General features: G+C 41.1%; 2 long non-coding RNA genes across 3 annotated transcripts in view; one reads left to right on the top strand and one right to left on the bottom strand.

The window, feature by feature from the left end:
- Positions 1-235: 235 nt before the first annotated feature.
- The window catches only part of LOC133052510 (uncharacterized), a 58114-nt gene continuing 38133 nt past the window's right edge, over positions 236-20216 (bottom strand). For both annotated transcript variants that reach the window (XR_009692061.1, XR_009692062.1), the window contains 2 exons: positions 8933-9029; positions 236-2005 (listed from right to left, as the gene is read on the bottom strand). This is a non-coding gene — a long non-coding RNA (uncharacterized LOC133052510). The remainder of the gene's footprint in view (positions 2006-8932; positions 9030-20216) is intronic.
- LOC133052512 (uncharacterized) lies at positions 4762-12379 on the top strand. The gene is made up of 5 exons (XR_009692064.1): positions 4762-6890; positions 7802-7882; positions 8378-8516; positions 8925-9050; positions 12227-12379. It is a non-coding gene; the product is annotated as an uncharacterized LOC133052512 (long non-coding RNA).

The raw sequence follows: 20216 nt of genomic DNA, 5'->3' as shown, positions 1-20216 counted from the left end.
CCTCTTTTTATATTTGTATAGAGAAGGGGAAAATATATAGCACTACTTTGTTTCCTCCTGCCTCTTACTGCTGCTGCGGCTGCTAAGTCACTTCAGTCGTGTCCGACTCTGTGCGACCCCATAGACAGCAGCCCACCAGGCTCCCCCGTCCCTGGGATTCTCCAGGCAAGAACACTGGAGTGGGTTGCCGTTTCCTTCTCCAGTGCATGAAAGTGAAAAGTGAAAAGTGAAAGTGAAGTCGCTCAGTCATGTTCGACTCTTAGCGAGCCAATGGACTGCAGCCCACCAGGTTCCTCCGTCCATGGGATTTTCCAGGCAAGAGTACTGGAGTGGGGTGCCATTGCCTTCTCCGCCTGCCTCTTAAGAGAGAGAGAGAAAAAATGTCTGACACTTGCAGCCTATTTCCTCCATTTGGAGACCCCTCGCCTTCCTGCCTGTTATCCTCTCATTCCCCCCCCTTTTCTTTTAGGAGAATTATGTTGCCTAGGGAAAGGGGCATCAGTCTCATTCCATAACTGCTTCCAAGCTGATAAGGGGCATTGTCCCTAAATTGATGAGGCAACATATTCTCCTAACCCTCGTACTGAGGGTCTCTGATCCAGGAGCTCCAAGTAGTAGTTAGAGGAAGCTGCAGGAGTCACAGGAGTTTGAGCAACCATTTGTAACTTAAAAGTCTTCATGCAACTAGAATCAAATCCAGCTACACAAGTTACAGTTGCAGGGAGCAAACAGCAAAAACAGAACAAACAGAAGTATTGTAATTCAGATAGTTTTCCACCATGGGGAACTAGTTAACATCTCCCAAAGTGAGGCAATTGAGGCTGCAGGAGTATCCATAGCCTGAATCATCTTATTCCTGTGTTTAGTAAAATGAGTAACATTAGTGCTTATATCAGGTATATATGTACAGCACTGGGTATGAATAGTGGCACAAGTTCCTCCTCGTGCAGCTGTCAGAATATCTAAGGCCAATCTGTTTTGTAAAACCACCTTTCTAATTTGTGCTTGTTTGGCATTAAGAGCTGAAATAGCTTTTTGAGAATCTTGTAATACCTGTTGAGTAAAATTAGTCAAAGCATCCACTCATAGCATAACATCTGTGGTTCCCAGAGAGGGAACAAACACTGCAGCCAAATAATCACACCAGTGAAATACAGACCTTGCCCACCGAGTTTTAAGGTATGGTAAATTAGCAGGCTTTTCTGGAAGCTCTGAAAATATGAAGCCGTGAGTAAAAGCTAGACCTAGGGTGCATCTCCCTATCCAGCCAGGGGGAAGCCATGCCCATAGGTAAGAGCCACATATCCAATAGGTCCCATTTGGAGCAAGCCAGCGTGACTGAGATATCCAGTCCCAATTAGTGCCTGGCCAGGCAAAGGGAGGACCTGAACTGGGGTTGGGAAGTACGGGAATGATTAACTTGCATATTTCCTGAGGCAAAAATCCCAATTGTTTCCAATCATCATAATTAAGTTGTTGGCTAACTTCTGGGGATGGCTCTATTTGTTCCCAGCATATAGGGGCAGTAGATATTAGACGTCCTTTTTCAGGAGTTCGCCACATAACCTTATATCATCCCGTATTTGATAAACGTCAGGTAAAAAGCCACTAGATCTAGATGTGTAGCGAAATAGTCATTAAACCAAGACAATGTATAATCAAAATGAAAAGTCACGTTATGTACATAGTTAAAGTACAAAGTGTTGCACCAGTCCATCTTAGGGTTGTTAGATGTCATCAGATGAAGACGAGGCATCACATATGATTGTTGTCGAATGTATTTGCAGACTTGGAGAAAGTCTTTTCCTCGAAGTGGAGATGTCCCCCATGGGCAGCCTTCCACTGATGAAGAGGGGAGTGCTCCACTGATCCAGCAGTTAGACTGATTGTGGGATGCAGCGTAGGAGGGAGCCCAGGACAGGAAGGCATTGTCTTGAGGATCAAACGGCAGACTCAGGATCTTTGGAGTCAGCAGAAGTAGGCTCACATAGATTATCAGGCCCATCTGAAAAGTACAAAGTCAGAGCATAGAAAGTAAAGATGTAAAATGATGTCATTTAGTTCTGGTCAGGATGCCACCTCTTAACTCCAGTGTGATGCACCAACAAATGAATTCCTGGCACTTTGACAGCTGTGGGAGAAGAAAGAATAACCTGGTAAGGGCCTTCCCAGAGGGGCTCGAGGGATGGGCCCCCAGGGACCAGTGTTGTTATGAGGACCTCGGTTCCTGGCTCAAAGAGAGGCTTGCTTGACTCAGAGGCTGGGTCAGTAGTCGTCTCCCAGAGTTGTGTTAATGCCTGTTGAAAAGCTGAGAGCTGAGTTACATAACTAGTTAATTCCAAGGCTTCAGGGTCTATAATGATGTCTGTGTCTAAGAAAGGCTTTCCATATATACATTCAGAGGGAGACAGTCCCTCCTTTTTTGGGACAGTTTGAGCCCTCATTAAACCTATGGGTAGGACTTTAATCCAATCGTCCTGCATCTCTTGAGTTACTTTGATAAGATGTCTTTTGATAATGTCATTAGCTTTTTCAACCTTTCCCGGGGATTGGGGTCTCCAGGAACAGTGTAAGTGATATTCTATTCCTAGAGCTTTAGACATCCCCTGAGTTACAGCAGCTGTAAAGGTGGAGCCATTGTCACTCTGAAGGCTCCATGGCAGCCCAAACCTGGGGAAAATTTCATGGATTAAAATCTTTATAATCTCTTTAGCTTGTTCACTACGACAGGGGAAATCCTCAATCCATCCAGTAAAAGTATCCACCCAAGCTTGTAAGCAAGACTATCCATTAGCTTTTGGAACATGAGTAAAATCAATTTCCCAGTTCTCTCCAGAATACTTTGCACTTCATTGTAATCCAGATTTTGCTAGCTTTTTAGTCTTTGGGTTATGTTTCTGGAAAACCTCACACCTTTTGATAATGTTCTTTAAAGTTTTCATTACATTTTTACCTTCAAACAAATGAGAAGCCATTTGGTAAGTACTGTCTACAACTAAATGAAAACTCTGGTGTAAACCCTTAAGAATTTTCCACTGAGCATTTTCAGGAATTATTAATCGTCCATCCTCAGACTGTAACCATCCGTTATCAGTAATCTTTGCTCCTCTTTTCTCATATATTTCTAATTCTTCCTCAGTATATTGTGGTTTTTCCTGTTCCACAGGACCTGTCCAGATCAAAGGCAGACGTCTGCAGTGAAGGGGTTTCATAAAGTGCCACTTTTCTGGCTTGACAGTCAGCTAACTGATTACCTTCAGCTACTTTACTCCCATCCCTGCTGTGCCCTCTGAAATGCATAACAGCTACTTCTTTAGGACAATATATAGCAGTTAAAAATCTCTCGATCTCTCTGAAATGCTTAATAGGTTCTCCTGTTGCTGTTTTAAACTGTCCTTCTTCCCATATTGCAGCATGAGCATGTAAAGTCAAATAAGCATACTTAGAATCAGTGTAGATATTTACCCGCTGCCCTTTGCTTAACTCTAGAGCTCGGGTCAGAGCCACAAGCTCTGCTAACTGAGCACTGGTTCCCTGGGGGAGAGATTTTGCTTCTAAACCCTGTTCAGCAGTCACCATGGCATAACCTGCTTTACGACCAGCATCAGGGTCTTTTCCTGTGAGTTGGCTCTTCCCATCACGTGGCCAAAGTATTGGAGTTTCAGCTTCAGCATCGGTCCTTCCAGTGAATATTCACAGTTGGTTTCCTTTAGGATTGGCTGTTTTGATATCCTGGCTGTCCGAGGGATTCTCAAGTGTCTTCTCCAGCACCAGAAACCAAAAGCGTCAATTCTTTGTCACTCAGCCTTCTTAATGATCAAACTCACACATCTGTACACAACTACTGAAAAAGCCATAGTTTGTCAACAAAGTGATGTCTCTGCTTTATACTATGCTGTCTAGGTTTGACATAGGCTTCCCTGGTGGCTCAGTGGTAAAGAATTCTCCTGCATGGGTGTACCTACGACTGATTCTTGTTGATGTTTGACAGAAAACAACAAAATTCTGTAAAGCAATTATCCTTCAATGAAAAAATAAATCAAGTGGCAAAAGAAAAAGAATCCCCCTGCAATGCATGGGATGCAGGAGACATGGGTTTCACCCCTGGGTTGGGAAGATCCCCTACCATGCCCCATGGGCAGAGGGCATGGCAACCCACTAAAGTACTCTTACCTGGAGAATCCCATGGACAGAGGCACCTGGCAGGCCACAGTCCATGGGGTCATAGTCAGACCTGACTAAAGCAATGAGCATGCATGCATACTACCTTTGTCATAGCTGTACTTCCAAGGATCAAGTGTCTTAATTTCATGGCAGCAATCACCATCCACAGTGATTTTGGAGCCCCCAAAATTAAATCTGTCACTGCATCCACTTCCTCCCTTCTGTTTTGCATGAAATGATAAGACTGGATGGCATAATCTTATGTTTTTGAATGCTGAGTTTTAAGTCAGCCTTTTCACCTCCTCTTTCACCTGCATCAAGAGGTCCTTTAGTTCCTCTTTAGTTTCTACCATTAGAGTGGTATGATATGCACATCTGAGCTTGTTGATATTTCTGCCAGCAATCTTGATTCCAGCTTGCGAGACATCCAGCCCAGGATTTCCCATGATGTGCTCTGCATGTAAGTTGAAAAAGCAGTGACAATATACAGCCTTGTCTTCCTCCTTTCCCAATTTTGAACCAGTCCATTGTTCCATGTCTTATTCTAACTGTAGCTTCTTAGCCCTCATACAGGTTTCTCAGGAGACAGGTCAGCTAATCTGGTACTCTCATCTCTAAGAATTTTACAGTTTGTTGTGATCCACAAAGTCAGAGGCCTTGAGGTAGTCTAGTGAATGAAGCAGAAGTAGATGTGTTTCTGGAATTCCCTTGCTTTCTCCATGATCTGAGGAATGTTGCAATTTGATCTCTTGTTTCTCTGCCTCTTCAAACCCAACTTGTATATCTGGAAGTTCTCATTCCATATACTGTTGAAGCCTAGCTTGAAGGAGTTTACTAACCAGGAGGCTTCAGAAATATGGGACAATCTAAGCTTGAGAAATTGGAGGGTGTGAATGAAGCCCAATAAGAGAGACAAGAAGAGGATTCTCTAATTTGCATGTTGTTAGCAAGCTGGGCAAGGGCTAGACCATACCTTCAAGTTCTTGTGTAGGACAGTAGCCTTTATCTAGAAAGTCATAAACAGTTTCGCAACTGTAAGAGAGGGAGGGAGAGGGCGGTGGGTGGGAGACAGACACCCTGAGTGGATGTGAGAGACCATTAGAGGGGGTTGACAATTAAATGAGGGAGGCTTCGGACCACAGCAGATGTGGTGCACATGGGAAAACGTAGACGTATTAGATATTTTCAAAGTAAAATGGGCAGAACTCAGCAAGTATATGGACTTGAGCTGAAGGAGAGGGAATTGTAAACATGGTTAAAATCAAGTTTCTGTGTCCTGTCAGAAGAATACAAAGGTGGAATGGGGAATCCTGGAAGTTGGCCAGGTCTGGGAAAAATTCCAAATAAGATTTTTATGTTTATGAGCTCATGATCTAGATGGATATGATAACCAATATTTAAATATGTAAAATCTCCTTTTCCTTTAAAAAAGTGAGAAGTGTTGAGATATAATTTATATACGATAGAAGTCAATGGTTTAATGCATTACAGTTTGTCGAGTTTTGACATATGCATACCATCGTGTAAATGCTACCACAGTAAAAATATAGAAAATGTTCCACTGGTTCGAAAATGCTCCCTTGGGCTATTTGCCATCAGACTCCTTCCTCCACTCCTATACACCGGCAACCACAGATATATTTCTGTGCCTATACTTGTGCATTTTCCAGGAATCCATTGACATGAAATCATATAATACGTAGCTTTCTGTGTCTGACATCTCTCATTGGCACAGCTGAGATGCATCCTTGCTGTTGCATGCATTAGTAGTTCCTTTTTAAGTGACTGTGTAGTATTCTTTTGTACGAGTATATGCTTTTGTTTTTCTTTCATCTGTATACCAGTTGTTGAATAGCTGGACTGTTTCTAGCTTTGGCTATTAGGAGTACATGAGTAGAATATTTGAGTAAATGTCCTTGTGTGAGCATGTTTTCCTTTCTCTTGGGTAAAATTAAAACTCCTAGTAAGTATGAAAATTCCCACTATAATAGATGAAGAAGAAGTATGTGCTACTGGAGAAGAGTGAAGAACTAGCTACAGAAGGAATGAAAAGGCTAAGCCAAAGTGGAAACAACACCCAGTTGTGGATGTGTCTGGTGGTGAAAGTAAAGTCTGATGCTAAAAGAACAATATTGTATAGGAACCAGAGGTATATTCAGAGAAATCAGTTACCAGTTCAGAGATTTAAATGTGCAGTGCTCCAAGCAAAAAATGGAAACAGAGGTATGCATTTATGTATTTATTCCATGGAAGTGAGTAAAGCCATTGCAAGCATGATGGAAAACCCAGAAGCAGAGAAAGAAATGGTTCATCAAAGCATGTTTAAAAATAGGTATTAAAAACCTTAATATCTATTTCTGTCATGAGTGTCTTCCCGGGACACATTCTCCACTAAGGGTAACCTGGGACTACCTATCACCAGAGTTAGTGGATGCATAGGAAAGATTGCCCTGGAAGGAAAAAAAAATAGTCTTTAAGCCCTTTTCTCATCCAACAGAACCCTGCAGTTCCAGGACTCCACCTGAGTGGCGGGAAAACCTCAACCTGCACTGCACATGCCCAACTCAGGGAGCATGCGCAGTGTGTGTGCGCGCGCGCGTACCCCTTGCTGCGCATGCGCCTTGGTGCTCATACGCCTTCCTGAGCGCATTCTGTGAGAACCGTTGGGCGTGAGACGGGTGTGTTTATTCAGTCCCGGTTCTTTCTCACTACTTGAGACTCACCAGGTAGGTTCACAGATCTGTCTTGTCTGGAGTTTAAGTGTGCGTGCATGTGAGGGGGAGCCAGCGAGTTTCGGGCGGGTCGGCAGTGCCATCTGGGGCCTTTGAGGAGGAAGGCCCTCGAGGTCACCATCTTTCTCTTCACAGGTGTCACGACGCCCTAGTTCTTATCCTGGTGGCGGGAGAGGAAGGGCGGTGGGCAGAGGAGGGCAGGGGGTCAGATGACAGTGGGGGGAGACTTGGGGCTGCTGTTTGAGATATCTGGCTCATTGGGGCCCGGGAACTGACGACAGAGCACAGAATCTGGGGCCGGCAGTGGGACCTGGGCAGGGGGCAGGGTGGGCGATTAAGGAAAGGCCTAGAAAGCGGACCGCGGTGGGGTTGTGACCTTATCGCTGCTTTTGTGGTAAGATGCTAAGAGGGAAGTGGACCGGTATGCTCTGTATGCAGACTCACCTCAGCCACAGACGCTGAGAAAATCGCCATAGTCAGGCTGTAAAGACTGAGCCTTTTCTCGTGTTCCAACTGAATTCCAAGGGAGTTGGGGAAAATAGGTCTGGTGAATAGGAGTGTGACAAGAGCAATAGTCCTGAATTTTTAAATTCCTAGCAGTATTTCACTAAATATCTTCATGATGGAGAATTCTGTTGTGAAATCAAACTTGCTCACATCAATTCTCTGTCTTCCTGTGTACGTTAAGGTGATTTCTCTGCCAGCTTAGTGAAGATACAGATGGCTTTGCAAACAACTGTATTTGGTGTAATTGGAATGCGTGTACACTCATACTTAACCGGAGTTTTCTTTTGAACGTATTTTCACACTTTTGAAACATAGTAAGTCAACATATGGTCATAAAAGTGATCAAATATAGCTGTGCTCTTAAATACATTTTCTAAATCACAATATTCTACTTTCAGGGAGAAATATGAGTGGGCAAGTGGCATCAACATTGGGACCTACAGATCAAAGATTCCTCCCAGCTGGATGAACCTGTGGTTGTGAGTACCTTACCATTTGATAGTTTCTATTAGGGAGTCCCTGGGCACATTTCCAGGGAATTTACTTTTGAGAAAATGATGTTAAGTAATGCAGATGCAGTGATAAAGGACTTCCATGCTGATAAAGGGTGACAGTTTGTCTTAGGAAGGAACACTGATCCAGATATATTACAGTCTGGTGTTGCCTGGATGAGTATACTGTGAAATTCCCTGGAAATGTGCCCAGTGACTCCCTCCTCCTGCTTATTAACAACAGATTGCATACTTAAATCCTAGCATAGATTTAAATAGCTTCCGAAATCTTTCTGGGTAAATCTTATGGGAGCTAACTCTTCTCTTTGGGAAGAGTAACTTTATTAAAAGTAAGTACATAGAATTGTGTTGGGAAAACGTTGTTAGGTTTACTTATAATTAGATATATCTGTGTATTATGTATATTTATGCTGTTAGATGTATTAACAACAAAAAGTTTGATTTGCATGCACACTCCACTAGGACCAGCAGCCCAGTGTTGAGCAACCTCAACAAGAGGAAGCACCAGCTGAGAATCAGGATATCACACCTGGAAAGGAGGAAGTCAATGGAGAGGATCCAGTGAATCATGGTGAAGAGAAGGAGAAGGATGCCCCTGGAGGTAAAGTGTATGTGTGCATCATGTCTTAAGACATAACCAGTAAGAGGAGGAAAGGAAACATTAGCAAAGGACTTCAGACAGTTCCTAAAAAACTGAGGAGAGTATAGTTTGCAGGTTAGTGTGGTCGCTCAAATGTTACCTTGTTTTCATGACAAAGAGAAGGGGGCAACTGAGTTGTCTGAGGACAGCCCTGGGAAAGGAAAATGGTCATAACATCTGGAAAATTCTGCTTTCCTTTTTCTCCAGCAAAACATTCCTGGAATAATGCTCCTGAGGTTCTTATTCATCACATTTTTACCAAACTAGCCCAAGGCTTTTAATTCATAACACTGAGGGGATCAATATTATCATTCTCTTGTTTATAGTGTATGCTTTACAGCTGAATTGATACATTTTTTTTTTTTAAAGATTCTGACCTGGAAACTGATCTCCAGGAATTGGCTGTGGCAAAGACTGGGGGTCAAGGCGGAGATGGTCCCGATGTCGAGGAGGAGATTGCATCAAATACAGAGCCTGTTGAAATGTCAGAAGCAGGTATGTCATCCATTCAGAAAGTAATTTATGTGGTTTCTGTTTTTCCTGAATATTATATATCTTTAATAATATAGAGGAAATATTACTATTATTTTAATAACAGAGTTCACATATTCTTTGAAAGATAGTTCAGACTCCAGATGCCTGAGTGCCTGACTTACAGACTTGCAAATAAAGAAACAGACAGGATCAAAGCCATATTGAATTGAAAATAGGAAACCGTTTCCTTCTCTTGAGTATAAGTACTTTAACCAACAGCTAATAATTTTCAGGTTCTTTTATAATTTCTGCTTCTAAGAAGTATGCAATGCATTTGTCATAAATATCAGTTTATATGAAATATGCTCAGGCATTCAAGTAGGTTCTAGTACCAGCTTTAACATAATGTGTGTGATTCTGTGAAATCCCTTAACTTCTAAACTCAACTTTACTCATATAAGTTGTGAATTCAGAACAGATACACTAAAATGCTAATTTTTCAATGCTAATTTTTGCATTCTCTGGTTCTCTTCGATGGAATGCATACAAGAATACTCTGTTTTCCATGATTTATTTATCATAAAATAGCATCTTGAGTCAAATTATAACAGGGAAATTGAGATTTCATTTTCTGATGGGGAACGCATATACACCTGTGGCTGATTCATGACGATGTATGGCAAAAACCATGACAATATTGTAAAGTCATTAGCCTCCAATTAAAATAAATAAATAAACATTTTTTAAAAAAAGAAAATGAGCCAACATTCTGCTTAATGTTTGTTAAATTCTCTCAAATTCTGAATTCTCTAGCTCTTAAAAAGTAGTTGCATTTTAAATCCTTTCCCCAGTGAAGCATGAAATGACTGAACAATGAAATGGCAAAAGATAGTCTATAGTTTCCTGTGTCTGGCTGATCAAGTTGAGAGAGTGAATGTAGTCAGTGATATTCAAGGCAGGTGTGAGTAAGATACACATGCTAAGCACACTACCTGTCCCCACGTTTGGTCTGTTTTTTTTTGGGGGGGGGTTGCTTATTTTGGAGAAGGAAATGGCAACCCACTCCAGTATTCTTGCCTGGAGAATCCCATGGAAGGAGGAGCCTGGCAGGCTACAATCCACGGGGTCGCAAAGAGTCGGACACGACTGAGCAACTTCACTTCACTTGCTTATTTTAATTGGAGGATAATTATTTTGCAATACTGTGATGGTTTTTCGATGATGGTTTTTGCCATACATCCCACTGTCACTCTTAAAGAACTAATAAAACTCTGTGCCTCATGATATAATCATCTCTAACCATATCAAATATGTTATTTTTCCTCTTTGATGTAACAGTTTAAAAAGTTTTGAAGGTCAAAGTCTGTAACTCTAGTTCTTCCCACGTAATCAACTTACTATCTCACACATACATGTTTTCCGAATTGCTGACAATTAATTGCATGGTTCCGATTTCAAAGGAAGAACTTCATAGTTAGGGAAGAATTTACTGTGTATTAGGCTTCTAAAAATTTTCACTTTACATTTTTGTTCCATTCCATTAGAACATTTAGACGAAAATAGCACTTCCAGACTACCTCCAAGTAACTACAGAACATGATTAAAATGTTCTCATAGAAAAATCTTCGCCCTAAATATGTGTGGTACTTGAAAAGACCAATACATAAATTACAAAGTACATAAATATAAAATCCTACATCCAATATAAAAGGTAAGAAAAAGAGCAACAGAAGAAACCGAAGGGAAAAAGAAAAAGATACTTAATAAAAGACAGGTATCAATTGTTAGGAAGAAGAAAATAAATTCAACTAATAAATAAAGACAATGTGCTAGTTTACATAATTTTTTAACACACACACACACACACATATATATATATATATATGTTTTAAATATTCTTTTCCATTGTGATTTATCACAGGAGATTGGACATAGTTCCCTGTGTGGTATAGTAGGATCTTGTTGTTTATCCATTCTGAGTGTAATAGTTTGTATCTGCCAACCCCAAATTCCCAGTCCATTCCTCTCAGTTTACATAACTGTGAAGAAAATGGACAAAGCCCAAGTACACATAACAAGAAATGTGAACAAGACACTTAACAGTTAGTATATTACAGAATTAAAACAGTATAATCTGGAATTCAGATATTTTCAGAATATTGATGAAATGGCTAATAAGATAGAAAAACAAATATCATTTTGCATACCCCACAGTAACTAAATAACTAAACATCACAGATCCCGTGAATGAACTTTTGAAATCGGTCAGAGTTGTCTCTCACAAACCATTATCTTTTAGAAACAAAAAAAAAAAAAAATGTGCTTTTCCAGACTTTCTTTCTGTCTTCCTACTTGCTTTCCTGTCTCACTCATACTCCCTCTTGCTCTCCCTTTTCTTCTCTTCTCTCCTTTTTTTCTTTCTTTTTTTGGTGTGGCTGTGAGAAACAGTCCTATTTCTGCTTCACATTTTGATGTCACCATGTCGCCAGTGATAGTAATGACATAAAATTAGTGTCACCATCTAATCTATTATACCAACTTGAATGCTTTCCAGGGTAAAAAGAAACATTTAGAATTATACGAGGGCCACAAGGAAAGGGTGGGGGGGCAAATGTTGAACCAACTTAAAACAACCGTATCAAGGACAAACTAAAACAAATGAAAACTTCTATACTTTTCCACAGTAGAGAAGAAACAAATGTAATACTGGCCTTTTTATTTGCTTCACTTAAGCAGTAACAGAGGTAACAACTATTTAGCTATCCTATATTCAGAATATTATTTCAAATCAATACATGTAAATGATACTTTGGGGGGATGTTTTTGTTTCATTTTTTGTGTATTTTGTTTTCCTTAGGTTGTTGTTTGTTGTTAGATATTTTACTGAATGTGTACACAGTTTTGCCTTCTACTGAAAACTGCATTCTGATAGGTTCCATTGATTTCATTTGTTCTGAACTCAGTGTCCTTGTTTTCTTGTATAACTAGGAAGAGTAGTGTGTTTTTAAAAATACTCATAATGTGCCTGAAAAGTCTATAAAATTTCTAGAGAGGATGAGCTGAAGGTAAGCCAAAGGGTTGCCCTTAGTGTTCTTGCTTTAGTCCATTTTATAGAACTACAACTGCAGTGAACTTTGCATACCTCTCCTCTCATAGAAATAAAGTTCTGCTAAGTAAGTTTAATGTTTATATTATAGGTGAAGGGGAACCAGTTGCTTGAAAGAAGATAAACTGAAACCATCTATGCTGTTCTTATGCTGTTTATTTGACTGTTAAAAGTTCTGTCAATAAAGTTTCATTTTCTACTTGCACATTTTTTGTTAACTATTCCCTGGATATTTAATGTTATTGAAACTTCATGGTTTGTGATTTTTATTGTCTAGTTGAGGATGTATGTAGAGATAGAATGTTTGTATATAGACTTTCTGTCCACCAATTCCTCTAACTATGCATATTAATTCCACAAATTTAGATCTAGATTGTTTTTGCTTTTCAAAATATACTATTATATTTGATATCAACAATTTCTACTGGCTTAAACCTTAAACCTTTCCTCATTTTGCAGCATTGAACAAACCTAGCCAGAATAGTCTTGACTAAAACAGGTGATAATTGGCATTTTTCCTGATAGGAAATGAAAAATCTTCTCCATTTCAACCTGTTTACATTGCTTTTTTGTAGATATACTTTATCAGAGTAAGTTCCATTCTATTCCTAGCTTGCTGTCTTAAATATAGATTAATTTTCATCAAACACTTACAATGCATCAATTGTGATGATCACAGAATTCTTTTCCTTCCATTTTTCTATTACTGTGGCGAATTGCATTGGTAACCTTATACATGTAAACCACCCTTGCACTTCTAGGGTTAACAAGATTTGGTCATAACATATTCTTAGGTGTAATCTACATGTTAATACATATACATACATATATATATATACCACACATAAAAAATTCATAAAAGCCTTTGGTCTTCTCTTGAATATATGGGTTTACAAAATGTGCCACCCAGATCTCATATGGTCCCTGATGAAATCATTGACAGAGAAACATTTTTTAATACTTAATATACTTGTATTGTCCTATAGAGAAATGAAATGCCAAAGCCATTGATAAAGGTTCTAGGGAGACAGAGAATAAAAACTGCTGTCAAATTCCATGGCAAATGCCACAGCGTTATCTTTCACACACTTCTGACTTGCCTTCCAAGTTTTTTTGGGTACAGGGAGAGAGCAGCCACAAACGTCTTTTCTTTTCCGTGACATCCTCCATTGGCTTGATAGTCACCAGATCTCAGACGCCCTCCAGCTGTGCTGTGTGTGTGTGTGTGTGTTAGTCACACAGTTGTGTGTGACTCTTTGCGACCCCACAAACTGTAGCCCGCCAGGCTTCTCTGTCCATGGAATTCTCCAGGCAAGAATACTGGAGTGGATTGCCATTCCCTTCTCTAGAGGATCTTCCCAACCCAGGGATCTAAGCCTGGTCTCCTGCATCACAGGCAGATTCTTTTACTGTTAGAGGTACAGGGAAGTCTTCCAGCTGTCTGATTTCTGCCCTGATATCCTTATTATTACATAATAACAAAATGCTTACGTCTCTGAGCCCGCATCTGTATCCTCATGCACCAAAAAATATATTTATGCAACAAACGACCTATTCAGAATGCACTCTGCTTAGGGACTAAGAGGGGAATATAAATAGCAGCTGTTGTGCCCTTACAGAGGTGTGAAAATCCAGGTCCAAAATGACTGAAAATGGGAGGTAAAGAATGGAAAAGATGGTAAAGAATCCACCTGCAGGTTTGGAGACCTGGGTTCGATCCCTGGGTTGGGCAGATCCCCTGGAGGAGGGCATAGCAACCCCCTCCAGCATTCTTGCCTGAAGAATCCCCATGGATAGAGGTGCCTGACGGGCTACAGTCCATGGGTCGCAAGGAGTCGGACACGACTGAGCGACTAGGCACAGCACGTGACCTAATTAAGAGTATGGATACTGGCTCTGACACATAGTGTGTGAAGGTGAGAAAGGTATTTACATCCTTTGGATCCCTTTCCCTATTTCTAAAATGGAAATTACAAGTTTACACTAAATGTTCGTTACGAAGAATAAACAAAATAACATGTGAAATAAGCATTCCTTTGAAATTGGATAGCCTCCAACTAATAAAAATAATTGAGGGAAAAAAAGAAAATGGATTTGGCTTATTCTACTCCAGTTTTCATTTAAACTTTCAAAATTTTTAGTTTCATTTACCTTTACAATTCTCTCAAGTGATACAGATATTGAATTTTAAGTAGACTATAAGACTAACTTTTAAAGTGAATCGCACTTCAGAAACACACTTTGTCTAAATAAATATATTGGCTCAATAGCAGTGCAGCTGGTATCAGACATAGTATCCATTCTAAGGTTGGTTTGTAAATGAGGACTGACAAGGCTACCCTAAGTCATAGTATGTAGTGAAAACTATGATCCTTGCTGTGTGTGATGACAAAGAAAATAAGCCGATATTCTGGTCACGCAACATCACACAACTCAACACCAGACTCTGTCACGTAGTCAGGCAGCCAGTCCCTAAGTAACACTGCAGGGGCTACAGGACCACACAGCGTACCAATGAGTTGTTAGTTTGTCACCTTCTAAGGGCTTGGCCAGTAAGGAGACAATGAATCCGAATGGATTCAGATTCTAACTGACAGACAGTGCAGAAGCAATATGCCCCTGGTGTCAGTTGCCTTGTCCCTAGTCCCATGGTTTGACACTGAATTGGAAGGCCTCAGTAACAGGCACTGCAGGTGGTGGGGCTCTGCCGGGAAGGAGCCCACAGCTGTGCCCTATGGACTGAGCAGCTCTGTAGTCCACAGGTGTACTCTCAGCTGGGGCTAGGGAGACCATCCTAGGTTCAACGGAAACCAGAGGTGGGTGAGTAGCAACTTTGTGTCACCTCCAGCTGGAAAAGGAGGCAGGTGAGAAATGGCCTCATAGTAGTTGTTCATCAGGCTGCTTATCTCTCCTTGCTACAAGAGCAATCAGTAGATTTTCTGCCAAGATTCAAGTCAGCCTGCAGTTTAGCCTTGCCTACGTAGCCTATGTGGGAACCTGCAAGGTCACCAGGCCACCAAGACAGAGCTACACCCCTACAGTGTCTGGAACAAGACACAAGGCTTTATGTATGGTGCTACAAATAGGACACCTATATACTGACTCCTACATGGAGGAGATGCTTTTCCTGTCAGTCATTTAAAATATCCCTTCATTTAGTAGACACACATTGATTACTAGCATGTTTCAGGACCTATCTGCAATGCTTGAAATAACAAGACCAGTGATGTGAGGTGGATGATGGGAATATCACACTGGTGGACCAGACAGACACATAAACAGAAAAGAAGTGCAAAGGAGATACACAGGGAATGGACCTAAGGGGATGGGGGGACACAGTGAGTGGGGTGGCCAAGAAGCAGGAGGAAAGCTAGAAGATAAGGTTCATTGTAAGAGTGAAAGAGGTTATACATAACACAGTCATGCTTTGACCGAGGCTGTGGATGAGAGTCACAACCTCCCCTGCATCACTGCCCCTTTTGAGGGTGATGTCTGGGAGTCTACAGATTCTGAAGGGAAAGGAGAAAGAAAATACATAGTGCAGGGGGTACATGCACCCGCCTGATAGAGATGTAGGTGCAGGTTGTTACAGTAACCAGGTGGGGATGAGCAGAGTTGGATTTGGTGACTCAAGGATGAAATGTGGAAGTGAATGTAAAGGGAGAAAACACATTGAGAGGGGTAAATAGCTCCAACTGCCATTTCTGTAGCAAGGTAGGTGCTCCATTACTGTTGTGAGAAGGCTCCCTGGTCTGAGCTCTGGGAGGGAGTGATGAGCATTCTAAGGACCCACATCAAACCTAAGCAGGGGGCGCTGAGTGTGTGAAGACATAAGTCTCAGCTTTCACCACTGGCAGACACAGAAAGCTTCTTAGCCCTGCTGAGAGTGGGGTGGTGGCACCTTAGGGAAGCTCAAAGGGAAGGTGGAGGTGGTGGTTGTTGTTCAGTCGCTCAGTCGTGTCCGACTATTTACGACCCCATGACCTGCAGCACGCCAGGCTCCTCTGTCCTACACTATCTCCCTGAGTTTGATCAAATTAATGTCCATCGTGTTGGGCGATGGTATCTAATCATCTCACCCTCTGTCGCCCCCTTCTCCTCTTTCCTTCGATCTTTTTGCATCAGGGTCTTTTCCAATGAGTCGGCTATTTGCACCAGATAGCCAAAGTATTGCAGCTTCAGCGTCAGTCCTTCCAGTGAATATTCAGACTTCATTTCCTTTAGGACTGGCGGGTTTGTTCTCCTTGCTGTCCAAGGGATTCTCAAGGCTCATCTCTAGCACCACAATTTGAAAGCATCAAGTTTTTGGCACTCAGCCTTCTTCATGATCCAACTCACACATCTGTACATCACTACTGGAAAAACCATAGTTTTGACTCTACAGACCTCTGTCAGCAAAGTGATGTCTCTGCTTTTTAATATGTTGTCTAGGTTTGTCATCGGCCTCCCCAGGGGCTAAGCAGTGAAGAATCTGTCTGTAATGCAGCACACTTAGGAGATATGGGTTCAATCCCTGGGTCAGGAAGATATCCTGGAGGAGGGCATAGCAACCCACTCCAGTATTCTCGTCCAGACAATCCCCTGGGGTCGTGAAGAGCCAGACACTACTGAAGTGACTGAGAATGCGTGCAACCTAGGTTTGTCATCGCTTTCCTACCAAAGAGCAAGTGTCTTTTAATTTTGTGGCTGAAATCAGCATCTGCAATGATTTTGGAGATCAAGAAAATGAAATCTGTCACTGCTTCCACTTCCCCCCCTTCTCTTTGCCATGAAGTGATAGGACCAGATGCCATGATCTTAGTTTTCTAAATGTTGAGTTTTAAGCCAGTTTTTTCACTCTCCTCTTTCACCCTTATCTAAAGGTTCTTTAGTTGCTCTTCCCTTTCTGCCATTAGAGTGGAATCATCTGTGTATCTGTGTATCTGAGCTTCTCGATATTTCTCCCAGCAATCTTGACTCCAGTCTGGCATTTTGCATGATGTACTCTGCATATAAGTTAAATAAGCAGCATGCCAATATACAGCCTTGTCATACTCCTTTCCCAATTATAAAGCAGTCAGTTGTTCCAACTCTGGTTCTGTTGCTTCTTGACCCACATACAGGTTTCTCAGGAGACCGGGCGAGTAGTCTGGTACTGTCCTCTGTTTAAGAATTTTGTGTATTTGTTGTGATCCACGCAGTCAGAGGTCTTAGCGTAGTCGATGACACAGAAGCAGATGTTTTTCTGGAATTTCCTTCCTTTCCCCATGACATAAGAGATGTTGGCAATTTGATCTCTGGCTGCTCTGCCTCCTCGAAACCTAAGTATATCTGGAAGTTCTTCGTTCACATACTGTTGAAGCCTAGCTTGGAGGAGTTTTCTAACCAGGAGGCTTCAGAAATTGGGGACAATCTAAGTGGAGAAGCTCAGGAAATTGGATGGTGTGAAGGAAGCCTGATAAGAGAGACAAGAAAAGGAAGATCTCCTTTCAATGTTGGTAGCAAAGTGGCCAGAGGCTAAACTATGCCTTCAAGTTCTTGTGTAGAAGAGTAGCCTTTATCTACAAAATCATAGACAGTTCTGTAAGAGAGGGAGGGAGAGGGCAGGAAGAGGGAGACAGACACCATGAGTGGATGTGAGAGACCCGTTAGAAGGGGGTTGACAATTAAATGGAGGGAGGCTTTGGACTAGAGCAGATGTGGTGGAATTGGGAAAAAGTAGACGCATTAGACATTTATGAAGTAAAATGGACAGAACTCAGCAAGAATTTGGACTTGAGGTGAAGGAGAGGGAATTGTAAACATGTTTTAGACTAAGTTTCTGTTTCCTGTCATAAGAGTACAAAGATGTCATGGGGAATTCTGGAAGTTGGCCAGGTCTGGGCAGAAATCCAAAATGCGATCTTTATGTTTTTCAGCTCATGGTCTACATGGATACAATAACCAGTATTTAAATACTTAAAATTTCCTTTTCCTTTAAAAAAAAGTATTGAGGTTTTTTTTATTATTATTACCGTGTAGTGTTCCTTTGTATACTCGTATACTCTTTGGTCTTTCTCTCATGTGTATACCAGTTGTTGAATAGTTGGATTGTTTCTAGGTTTGGCTATTAGGAATACATGTGTGGAATATTTGAGTACAGGTGTTTGTGTGAGCATGTTTTCATTTCTCTTGGGAAAGTTGTCTAGGAGTAGAATTGCTGGGTCATATAAGGCTTCCCAGGTGGCGCTAGTGGTAAAGAACCCATCTGCCAATGCAGGAGACTCAGGTCTGATCCCTTGCTCTGGAAGATCCCCTGGAGTAGGTAATAGCAACCTGCTCCAGTATTCTTGCCTGGAAAATTCCATGAGGAGGGGTCCTGGCAGGTTACAGTCCATGGGGCCCCAGAGAGTTAAACACGACTGAGCAACGGAACACACACGCACACACATACCTGGTAATTTATGTATCTTAGAATCTAAACTGTGTCCTCTGTAGACAACATACACATGGATTTTTTTTTTTAAGTGTTCTCTCAATGTCTGCCTTCTGGTTGGATTGTTTTATCTATTGACATTAAATGTTGATACAGTCTTACATCTGCCAATATATATTTCTGTCTCATGTCATTTTGTTCTATGGTCCTCACTTTACTGCTTTCTTTTGCATTCAATGGATATTTTCTAATGTAGCATTTTAAACTCTTTACTGATTTTTCCACTACTTTTAAGTTATTTCCTTAGCTGTATGCCACCGTAAACATCTTACTTCATCACAATCAGCTTGAAATTTACACAAATTCTAATGAGATACAGAAACATTACTCCCATATCGCTCTATTCGGGTTTCCCTCTTTTCCTCATATTGTCACATATATAATAAATCTATAAAGAGAAAGTCCATTAATACACTCTTGTTGTTATTATATATAACATTATGTGATGAAAAGCTGATATACGGCAGGATATCAGGTATCTATAGCTTCTGTTATATTCACATTCTTTGTCATGATTTCTGATTCTTTGCATATGTTTGTATGGATTTGACACCATCCAGACTTGTTTCCTTACCTAATACAGCTTTGCTCCCAACCACCTCCTTTGTGCTGTTACAGCGAATATATTACATTCCATGTGTCATTGGCCCAACGACAATTGGGCTTCTATGATGGCTCAGACAGTAAAGAATCTGCCTGCAATGCAGGAGACCCGGGTTCAGTCCCTTGGTGAGGAAGATCCCCTGGAGAAGGGAATGGCTAACCATTCCAGTATTCTCGCCTGGAGAATCCCATGGACAGAGGAGCCTGGCGGGCTACAGTAATGGGGTTGCCGAGAGTCAGACACGACTGAGCAACTACCACTTTCACAAGAATAATTTATGTGATATTGTTTTAGACAGTTGCTTTTTAAACACAGGAAGAAAGGAGTGGACTATGTATCCATAAAGAATTTTTGTTCATATAATTACCTTTACCTGTGCTCTTTGCATTTTCACATGGATTCTGATTAACATCTGAATGCACTTATTGCAGCCTGAAGAACTTCTTGTAGTTTTTCTTGTAAGCCATTTCTACCAACACATACCCTGAGTTTTTTTTTAAATTTGGGCATACCTTTACTTTGCTTTCATTTCTATTTTCTTAAGCCACTTTATCGTGGTGTGTATGACATGTAAAAAGCTGTGTACACACCCGTGAACTCATCACCAGCTTCAACATACAAAACTGAACTGTATTTCTATACTAGTGGTGAATACTTCTAATAAGTAAGAAAATTCCAGTTAGAATAAAAAGAACTTAGGAATTGGTTTAAGCAAGGAGGTGTAAGATTTGTACATTGAAAATGACAAAACCAGTTGAAAGAAATTAATGAGAATTTAAGTAAATGGTAACTGATTATCAGTGGGCACTAGAGTTTCCTTTACAAATTAGCTGTCATTGTACACACATCTCTGAGCATGTGGGAATATCTCCTTAAGGCACATTCATAGCAGTGTGACTGCTGGATCAAACACTTCCTTCGCTAAACACACATCTGTGGAGTACCTACTATGTGCATGTGCCTGACACTGTTCTAAACGCCAAGGAGGCATCACAGAATTGGACTAACACATGTCCCTCTTTC

Source organism: Dama dama, chromosome X, assembly GCF_033118175.1.
Source record: "Dama dama isolate Ldn47 chromosome X, ASM3311817v1, whole genome shotgun sequence".
NCBI lineage: Eukaryota > Metazoa > Chordata > Mammalia > Artiodactyla > Cervidae > Dama > Dama dama.
Note: the sequence above shows the minus strand (reverse complement) of the source record. Positions and strands in the feature narration are given on the sequence as shown.